Here is a 9940-nt window from a genome sequence, read left to right as displayed (position 1 = left end):
TTTGGGGCTGTGTGGGGGGCGGCTGTGTGGGGGGTGTGGGGGGGCTGTGGTGTGGGGGGCTGTGGGGGTGTGGGGGGGGGGCTGTGGGGGGGCTGTGGTGGGCGGGGGGGCTGTGTGGGGGGGGGCTGTGGGGCTGTGTGGGGGGGGTGGGGGGGGTGTGTGGGGAGGCTGTGTGTGGGGGGCTTGTGGGGGGGTGTGGGGGGAGGCGTGTGGGGGCTGTGTGGGGGGTGGGGGCTTGTGTGGGGGGGCTGTGTGGGGGGCGGGGGCTGGGTGGGGGAGTGGGGTGGGCTTGGGGGGCTTGGAGTGTGGGGGGGCTGTGGGGCGGGGGCTGTGGGGGGCTGTGGGGTGGGGGGGGCTGGTGTGGGGGGGCTGTTGTTGGGGGCTGTGTGTGGGGGGGCTGGTGTGGGGGGGGCGTGGTGGGGGGCTGTGTGGGGGGTGGGGGTGTGCTGGGGGGGCTGTGGGGGTGTGGGGCTGTGTGGGTGGGGGGGGCTGTGTGGGGGGGGGGGCTGTGGGGGCGTGTGGGGGGCTGTGGGGGGCTGTGGTGGGGGGGCTGTGGGGCTGTGTGTGTGGGGGGCTGTGTGGTGGGGGGGCTGTGTGTGGGGGGGGTGTGTGTGGGGGGGGCTGTGTGGGCTGTGGGGGTGTGGGGGCTGTGGGGGGGCTGTTGGGGGGGCTGTGTGGGGGGGGCTGTGTGGGGGGGCTGTGTGTGTGGGGCTGTGGGCTGTGTGTGGGGGGCTGTGTGTGGGGGGGCTGTGTGTGGGGGGGCTGTTGTGGGGGGGCTGTGTGTGGGGGGGGCTGTGGGGGGCTGTGGGGGCTGTGTGGGGGGGGGCTGTGGGGGGGGGGGGCTGTGGGGGTTGTGGGGGGGGCTGTGTGTGGGGGGGGCTGTGTGTGTGGGGGGGGCTGTGTGGGGGCTGTGGGGGCTGTGGGGGGGCTGTGGGTTGTGGGGGGCTGTGGGGTTGTGGGGGGGGCTGTGTGTGTGGGGGGCGTGTGTGTGGGGGGGGCTGTGGGGGCTGTGGGGGCTGTGGGGTGTGGGGGGCTGGTGTGTGGGGGGCTGTGTGTGTGGGGGGCTGGTGTGGGGGCTGTGGGGGCTGTGGGGGCTGTGGGGCTGTGTGGGGGGGGGCTGTTGTGGGGGGCTGTGGGGCTGTGGGGGCTGTGTGGGGGGGCTGTGGGCTGTGTGGGGGGGCTGTGGGGGCTGTGGGGGGGGCTGTGGGGGGGGGCTGTGTGTGTGGGGGGCTGTGGGGGGGCTGTGGGGGGGCTGTGGGGCTGTGTGTGTGGGGGGCTGTGGGGGGGCTGTGGGGGGGCTGTGGGGGGGCTGTGTGGGGGGGCTGTGGGGGGGGCTGTGTGTGTGGGGGGGGCTGTGTGTGGGGGGGCTGTGGGGGGGCTGTGTGTGTGTGGGGGGGGTGGGGGGGCTGTGGGGAGGCTGTGGGGGGGGCTGTGGGGGGCTGTGTGTGTGGGGGGCTGTGGGGGCTGTGGGGGGCTGTGTGTGGGGGGCTGTGGGGGCTGTGGGGGGGGGCTGTGGGGGGGGGCTTTGTGTGTGGGGGGCTGTGTGTGTGGGGGGGCTGTGTGTGTGTGGGGGGGGCTGTGGGGGCTGTGTGTGTGGGGGAGGGGCTGTGTGTGTGGGGGGGCTGTGGGGGCTGTGTTGTGGGGGGGGCTGTGTGTGGGGGGCTGTGGGGGCTGTGTGGGGGGGGTGTGGGGGGCTGTGGGGCTGTGGGGGGGGCTGTGTGTGGGGGGGCTGTGGGGCTGTGTGGGGGGGGCTGTGGGGCTGTGTGGGGGGGCTGTGTTGGGGGGGGCTGTGGGGGCTGTGGGGGGGGGAGGCCTGACCTGGAGGCCCCGCCGCGGGCAGTGAGAGGTGACGCCCTCTCCCGCTCCATTGGGCGCTGAGGAGGAGTTGGTATCCGCGGGTCCGGACCTCCCGCTCTCTCTGTCCCTCTCCCTCTCCGCCGCACTGCCCTCTGCCGGTGGGAGGCTATTAGTGCCGTCAGCACCACCGTGTGTGAGGCGCCTCAGGCGGTGGAGCGCAGTGTTGGGGCTGTGGCTCAGTGGTGGAGCCGCAGTGTTGGGGCTGTGGCTCAGTGGTGGAGCCGCAGTGTTGGGGCTGTGGCTCAGTGGTGGAGCCGCAGTGTTGGGGCTGTGGCTCAGTGGTGGAGTGTTTGACTGCAGTTCAATTCTGGGTCCCCCCCCCCACAGCTGTTTATATGGCTGCGCAGTGTAGTGACTGTGCGTGAGGTTAATTGGCTCTCTTCCTCAGGGTTAGGGTCTGTCTGTCTGTCTGTCTGTCTGTCTCCGCCAAGAACGCAATAGCCGATTGACGTAGAGACGTGATTTATCCCTCACCGGAAAGGTCTCGCTTTGGGCGGAGCGTCATGGGCATATTTCTTTTTAGTATTCTCCTATCGTGTTCATCACACATGTACGTATGGACTCCATAGTCCTCCCATAGGAGTCCTCCCAGCAGCTCAGGGTCGGGCTCCACCGCTCTGGGGCGCTACCCTGCGCGAGGAGCGCTGCATGAATACAAGTTGTGGTTGTTCATGCGCTTCCTGCGGTGCGCAACAGCGGTGCGTTGTGTTTGTGTACAGCGCACATATAGGGGGCAGCCTGTCCAGGGCAGATGTGCCGGGGGTATAGCTCAGTGGTAGAGCATTTGACTGCAGATCAAGAGGTCCCCAGTTCAAATCTGGGTGCCCCCTACTCTTATTTATATTTACGCCCAATTGCTGTCACGCGTAGTGACTGTGTATGTGATGTTGTTGGGCAAAACTAATTCGCACGCAACTGACCCTGTTCAGTTCGACAGCGCTGTGAGATGTTGGCCGAGCCTAACCTACAGTGACGGCTGCTATATAAATGCCGGTTGTTGTTGTTTACATGGGGTAAACTTCCACACGTAAGCGCTGGACTCAACACATCTACTTCTGCTCAACCTGCGACTCCAGGTCTGCTGGAGTTCTGTCGGCTTCTCCGGCAGATCAGGGCCTGGGACGAGAGCAGACTTCTTATAGCTAAATGTTACCAAGACGGAGGCCATACTCCTTGGCTCCCGTCAACGGCTTCTGTTCTGCGGCTCTGACCTCCTCAACCTCCGCGGCCTATCCCTCAGACTCCGCAAACCGATGCGCAACACCTTTGCATTGTGTTTGTGTCCAACACATATAGGGGGCAGCCTGTCCAGGGCAGATGTGTTGGGGGTATAGCTCAGTGGTAGAGCATTTGACTGCAGATCAAGAGGTCCCCAGTTCAAATCTGGGTGCCCCCTAATGTTATTTATATTTCTGCCCAATTGCTATGAGGTGTAGTGACTGTGTATGTTGAAGGCAAACACCGCAGTTAATTTGCACACAACTGAGCTGTGAGATGTTGGCTCAGCATCACCGAGAGTGACGGCTGCTATATAAATGCAGGTTGTTGTTGTTTACATGGGGTAAACATCCACATGTAAGCGGATAACACACTAATCTACTTCTGCTCAAACTGCAGCTCCAGGTCCACTGACTCAGACTCCCCAAACTGGTGCGCAACCTCGGCATCAGGTTCAACCCACAGCCGACCTTCCTCCCCCACATCCAGTCCCTGACCACGACTGTCTTCCTCTACCTCCGCCACATTGCCTGGTTCCCACTGTACCTTTACCTCAGACACAGACGAAACTCTCGTCCATGCGTTCGTCGCCAACCGACTCGACTTTTCAAATGCCCTCTTTGCCGGTCTCCCCAGGTCCCCACACACAAGGTCCAGCTGATCCAAAACTCCACCGCCCCCATTTTCACCCTCAATAACTCCGTAACCCCATCACAGCAGTTCCAGTCAGGCTCCACTGGCTCCGCAGCACCGAACGGATCGATTTCAAGATCCTCATTCATTTTCAAATCCCTTCATGCCCTGCACCTCCCTCCCTCTCCCACCTGCTTACTCCCCAACTCACAACCTGCTGCCTCCGCTCGACTGGCTCCGGCCTCCTGCATTGGCCCTTATGTCCACCATCAGTGGCCGAGCTTTCAGCCATTACATCCCAAAACTCTGGAACGCTCTTCCTCTGACCCTCCGCCATTGCCCCACTTCAGATCGCACCTGAAGACCTGCCTCTTCGACCTTTCCTACGGTCACCTCCCCCGGCTCGGTGTCGTGCTCCGCCACTGTTAAGCGCTCTGGGACGTTATCCTGCGTGAGGGGCCCGATATAAACACAAGTTGTTGTTGTTCATGCGCCTCCTGAGATGTGCAACACCTTTGCATTGTGTTTGTGTCCAACACATATAGGGGGCAGCCTGTCCAGGGCAGATGTGTTGGGGGAATAGCTCAGTGGTAGAGCATTTGACTGCAGATCAAGAGGTCCCCAGTTCAAATCTGGGTGCCCCCTAATGTTATTTATATTCCGCTCCAATTGCTATGAGATGTAGTGACTGTGCCCTCAGCCACTATGCCCCGAGGCTCTGGAACTGCCTTCCTCACTCCCTTCGTCTCGTCCCCTCTCTTCCTATTTTCAGGTCTCTGCTCAAGACCTTTTCGACCGTCCCTTTGGTCACCTTCCTGCCCCTCCCCCCGGCTCGGCCCCGGGATCCATTACTGTAAAGCGCTCTGAGACGCCGTCCGGCGTGGAGGGCGATATATATAAATCCAAGTTGTTGTTGTTGTTGTGGTGGTGTATGTTGTAGGCAAACACGGCAGCCAATTCGCACACAACTGAGCTGTGAGATGTTGGCCCAGCGTCGCCTGGAGTGACGGCTGCTATATAAATGCCGTTGTTGTTGTTTACATGGGGTAAACTTGTAAGAGGATGACACACAAATCTACTTCTGCTCAAACTGCAACTCCAGGTCCTCTGATGTTCTGTCGGCTTGTCTGGCAGATCAGGGTCTGGGATGAGCGCAAACTTCTTACAACTGAATGCTGACACGACGGAGGCCATACTCCTTGGCTCCCGTCAACCTCTTCTGTTCTGCGGCTCTGATCTCCTCAACCTCCCCGGCCTATCCCTCAGACTCCCATAACCAGTGCGCAACCTCGGCATCAGGTTCAACCCACAGCCGACCTTCCTCCCCCACATCCAGTCCCTGACCACGACTGTCTTCCTCTACCTCCGCCACATTCCCTGGTTCCCACTGTACCTTTACCTCAGACACAGACGAAACTCTCGTCCATGCGTTCGTCACCAACCGACTCGAATTTTCAAATGCCCTCTTTGCCGGTCTCCACAGGTCCCCACACACAAGGTCCAGCTGATCCAAAACTCCACCGCCCCCATATTCACCCTCAATAACTCCGTACCCCCATCACAGCAGTTCCAGTCAGGCTCCACTGGCTCCGCAGCACCGAACGGATCGATTTCCATGTCCTCACATTCATTCTCAAATCCCTTCATGCCCTGCACCTCCCTCCCTCTCCCACCTGCTTACTCCCCAACTCACAACCTGCTGCCTCCGCTCGACTGGCTCCGGCCTCCTGCATTGGCCCTTATGTCCACCATCAGTGGCTGCGCTTTCAGCCATTACATCCCAAAACTCTGGAACGTTCTTCCTCTGACCCTCCGCCATTGCCCCACTTCAGATCGCACCTGAAGACCTGCCTCTTCGACCTTTCCTACGGTCACCTCCCCCGGCTCGGTGTCGTGCTCCGCCACTGTCAAGCGCTCTGGGACGCTATCCTGCGTGAGGGGCGCTATATAAACACAAGTTGTTGTTGTTCATGCGCCTCCTGAGATGCGCAAAACCTTTGCATTGTGTTTGTGTCCAACACATATAGGGGGCAGCCTGTCCAGGGCAGATGTGTTGGGGGTATAGCTCAGTGGTAGAGCATTTGACTGCAGATCAAGAGGTCCCCAGTTCAAATCTGGGTGCCCCCTACTCTTATTTATATTTACGCCCAATTGCTATGAGATGTAGTGACTGTGCCCTCAGCCACTATGCCCCGAGGCTCTGGAACTGCCTTCCTCACTCCCTTCGTCTCGTCCCCTCTCTTCCTATTTTCAGATCTCTGCTGAAGACCTTTCTTTTCGACTGTGCCTTTGGTCACCTTCCTGCCCCTCCCCCCGGCTCGGCCCCGGGATCCATTACTGTAAAGCGCTCTGAGACGCCGTCCGGCGTGGAGGGCGATATATATAAATCCAAGTTGTTGTTGTTGTGGTGTATGTTGTAGGCAAACACGGCAGCTCATTCGCACACAACTGAGCTGTGAGATGTTGGCCCAGCGTCGCCTGGAGTGACGGCTGCTATATAAATGCCGTTGTTGTTGTTTACATGGGGTAAACTTGTAAGAGGATGTCACACAAATCTACTTCTGCTCAAACTGCAACTCCAGGTCCTCTGATGTTCTGTCGGCTTGTCTGGCAGATCGGGGTCTGGATGAGAGCAAACTTCTTACAACTGAATGCTGACAAGACGGAGGCCATACTCATTGGCTCCAGTCAACATCTTCTGTTCTTCGGCTCTGACCTCCTCAACCTCCCCGGCCTATCCCTCAGACTCCCCAAACTGGTGCGCAACCTCGGCATCAGGTTCAACCCACAGCCGACCTTCCTCCCCCACATCCAGTCCCTGACCACGACTGTCTTCCTCTACCTCCGCCACATTCCCTGGTTCCCACTGTACCTTTACCTCAGACACAGACGAAACTCTCGTCCATGCGTTCGTCACCAACCGACTCGAATTTTCAAATGCCCTCTTTGCCGGTCTCCCCAGGTCCCCACACACAAGGTCCAGCTGATCCAAAACGCCACCGCCCCCATATTCACCCTCAATAACTCCGTACCCCCATCACAGCAGTTCCAGTCAGGCTCCACTGGCTCCGCAGCACCAAACGGATCGATTTCCATGTCCTCACGTTCATTCTCAAATCCCTTCATGCCCTGCACCTCCCTCCCTCTCCCACCTGCTTACTCCCCAACTCACAACCTGCTGCCTCCGCTCGACTGGCTCCGGCCTCCTGCATTGGCCCTTATGTCCACCATCAGTGGCTGCGCTTTCAGCCATTACATCCCAAAACTCAGGAACGCTCTTCCTCTGACCCTCCGCCATTGCCCCACTTCAGATCGCGCCTGAAGACCTGCCTCTTCGACCTTTCCTACGGTCACCTCCCCCGGCTCGGTGTCGTGCTCCGCCACTGTCAAGCGCTCTGGGACGCTATCCTGCGTGAGGGACCCGATACAAACACAAGTTGTTGTTGTTCATGTGCCTCCTGAGATGTGCAACACCTTTGCATTGTGTTTGTGTCCAACACATATAGGGGGCAGCCTGTCCAGGGCAGATGTGTTGGGGGTATAGCTCAGTGGTAGAGCATTTGACTGCAGATCAAGAGGTCCCCAGTTCAAATCTGGGTGCCCCCTTCAACTATTTATGTTTCATAATGGCTGAGAAGTGTAGTGACTGTGCACTTGGTCACCAAACGCAGCAGCTAATCTGCGTGCAACAGACGGGGCACTATATTAAATGCAGACTGCCGTTGTTGTTGCCGTTGTTGTAAAGGTCCCACGGCGCTCTTGGAAAAGGGAAGGGTTGTCTCTCTCTCTCTCCCACTATCCCGGCCGACAATTCGTAGCTGCGGGATATTGCTGTGCACCCATTGCTTGCTGCGTTCCCCTGAAAAACACTTGATCTGCAGTCGAATGGTCTTGCGTTCAGTTATACCCTCATCACACCTACCCTGGCTAGGCTTCACCCCCCCCCACCAATACCAGCCCCCCGCGCCCCTCACCCAGGGTAGCGTCCCAGAGTGGTGGGAGGTCACGGTGGGCGCGGTCGAAGAGGAATGCTCTTCAGCACGATCCGAAGTTGGGGAAGGAACGGGCAAGTCGGACGGATAGAGGAAGAGCGTTCCGGGGTTTCGGGGCGTAGTGGCTGAAAGCGCAGCCACCACCACATCCGACAACAACAACAACAATAAATGACATTCGTACAGGGCCTCTCACGGTCAGGAGGACGTCCCAAGCCGCTGGACACTGAAGGGTTTGCGCCCGAGCTCCGGTTTGGGATCAGAGAGAGGGGGTGGAGGGCAAAACGGGAGGAGTGGGGAAGTTGATCGAAGGCGCGATCAAAGAGAAAGGTCTTGAGACGGGGCTTGAAGGATACCAGGGAGAGGTCGAGGCGGGGGGACCCTGGGACGGAGTGCCAGGGGGAGGAGGCAAAAAAGCTGAAGGCCTGACCGCCGATGGTGATAAAACCGCGGAGGGTTTTACAGCTGAGGACGAGAATCATGAACTCCATCCTCCGGGGGATGGGAGCGCTTTGAAGCCGGGCGAGGACGCCGGCCAAATACACAGTCGATTCGCTTTACAGCGTATCCCGTGAAGCGCTTTGAGACGTCTCAAGGGCGCGATAAGGCGTGAGATCAAAAAAAAATATCAAACGCCAGCATTATTATTATTGTTTGGCTGTAAGGCTGCAGTAACAAATGTCCCCATCACAGACAGACAGTGCAGTAATCATTCACATCCGTTGCTCTGGCAGCCTGGCTCGTTGCAAAGTCCGTTCACACCCGTGTATTTTATTTGTGTAGAGCACACGTAGGGGGCAGCCTAGGTAGGGTAGACGTGCCGGGGGTATAGCTCAGTGGTAGAGCATTTGACTGCAGATCAAGAGGTCCCTGGTTCAAATCCGGGTGCCCCCTTCACTCGCTACTTTATATTTAGGATTAAAACGGTGTAGCACGGCTCCAAAGGAAGTTCCTTTCCTTCTGGTTTTAGTGAGATGCCGAGCTCTGCGGAGGAAACGTCTTAAAGGAACATTTCCCCGGCCAGAGAATGGGTTTTGATGATCGGGGGGTGGGGGGGGGGCTTTACTTATAATGGCCCTTGCATTTGATTTAGTGCCTGATCCCGTCTCCGAGACATCTCAAAGCGCATCGCACAATACACTGTAAAGCGAATGTGACCGTATATTTTGTGGGTGAAACGCGGAGGCCAATTGCGCCACAGCAGTGTCCCCACAAACAATCGTGGATTGACTGACCACGTTATTATTTTTTGGAGGGATTATTACCCCCGGAAAAGCGATCCGCCAATCGACTGACAACCAGGTTCCTGCTGACTGCCGGGTAAACAGAGGCGTGTGGGAGTAAGGATAGAGGTAATTAAGCCCCGTTTAGCTCCCACCCCTTCCCCGCTCTCGAATTCATGGCCCGTTCACCTGAACGAGTCCTGAGTGAAGAGAACGGACATTTCGCCCACAAACTACGCAGTCAATTCCCTTTACGGTGTATTCTATAAAGCGCTTTGAGACCTCTCGAAGACGTGACAAGGCGCTTTATCAAACGCAAGGAATATTATTATTATTATTATATTATTATTAATATATGTTTTTATGGCAACCGGCCAGAGGAGCTGCTGCATTGTCAGAGACACCGTTCCGTCGGTTGAGGCAAGAACAACAGCTCTCACTTATACAGCGGCCTTAACGTGAGTAGCGTCTCAGTCGGGTTAAACCGAGCCCCTGTCTGTGGCTGTCCAAGGTGGATGTTAAAGATCCCATGGGTTATTGGGAAAAAAACAGGAGTTTCTCTCTCTCTCTCTCTCTCTCTCTCGCCTGGTGTCTTGGTCGACCAGCAATCCCCCCGATTATATCAGTCATTCACTCCCTGTGCCTACGGTCACACGACACATTTACAGTGAAATCCCCTGAAGCCCTTTGAGCCATCCTCTTGAACCCCACGAGGCTGGCGCTGTGTCGTAGGCCAGGACGGTTATTCAGCGATGTTAATGTGCTATCGGATCCATCCGACGCGGACAAATCCTCGTGTAAAGTTGCCAAAAACACGGCTCTTCCTTGACCTGCGTCTGACCGGAAGTTTAACTGCAGAGTTTTAGGCTTAAGTGACATTCAAAACTCGGAGCCTATTATTTGGGGTTGAGGGGGTGGGATGGGGGGACAGTGAAAAGAGAAGCCAGGGGGCACCCAGATTTGAACTAGGGACCTCTTGATCTGCAGTCAAATGCTCTACCACTGAGCTATACCCCC

The 9940-nt window shown here is 58.1% G+C and overlaps 7 non-coding genes across 7 annotated transcripts; 6 read left to right on the top strand and 1 right to left on the bottom strand.

Annotated features, from left to right (window-relative positions):
* The first annotated feature begins 2615 nt into the window (after positions 1-2615).
* On the top strand, positions 2616-2687 carry trnac-gca. The gene has a single exon. It is a non-coding gene; the product is annotated as a tRNA-Cys (tRNA).
* A 494-nt stretch (positions 2688-3181) lies between these two features.
* trnac-gca lies at positions 3182-3253 on the top strand. Its single transcript has one exon. It is a non-coding gene; the product is annotated as a tRNA-Cys (tRNA).
* Positions 3254-4281: 1028 nt separating this feature from the next.
* trnac-gca lies at positions 4282-4353 on the top strand. Its single transcript has one exon. It is a non-coding gene; the product is annotated as a tRNA-Cys (tRNA).
* Positions 4354-5763: 1410 nt separating this feature from the next.
* Positions 5764-5835, top strand: trnac-gca. The gene has a single exon. It is a non-coding gene; the product is annotated as a tRNA-Cys (tRNA).
* Positions 5836-7242: 1407 nt separating this feature from the next.
* Positions 7243-7314, top strand: trnac-gca. Its single transcript has one exon. It is a non-coding gene; the product is annotated as a tRNA-Cys (tRNA).
* Positions 7315-8522: 1208 nt separating this feature from the next.
* Positions 8523-8594, top strand: trnac-gca. The gene has a single exon. It is a non-coding gene; the product is annotated as a tRNA-Cys (tRNA).
* Positions 8595-9868: 1274 nt separating this feature from the next.
* On the bottom strand, positions 9869-9940 carry trnac-gca. Its single transcript has one exon. It is a non-coding gene; the product is annotated as a tRNA-Cys (tRNA).

This window comes from Callorhinchus milii, unplaced genomic scaffold (genome assembly GCF_018977255.1).
Source record: "Callorhinchus milii isolate IMCB2004 unplaced genomic scaffold, IMCB_Cmil_1.0 Scaffold23, whole genome shotgun sequence".
NCBI classification, from domain to species: Eukaryota; Metazoa; Chordata; class Chondrichthyes; order Chimaeriformes; family Callorhinchidae; genus Callorhinchus; species Callorhinchus milii.
The sequence above is the reverse complement of the archived record's forward strand: the minus strand, read 5'-3'. Positions and strand labels throughout refer to the sequence as shown.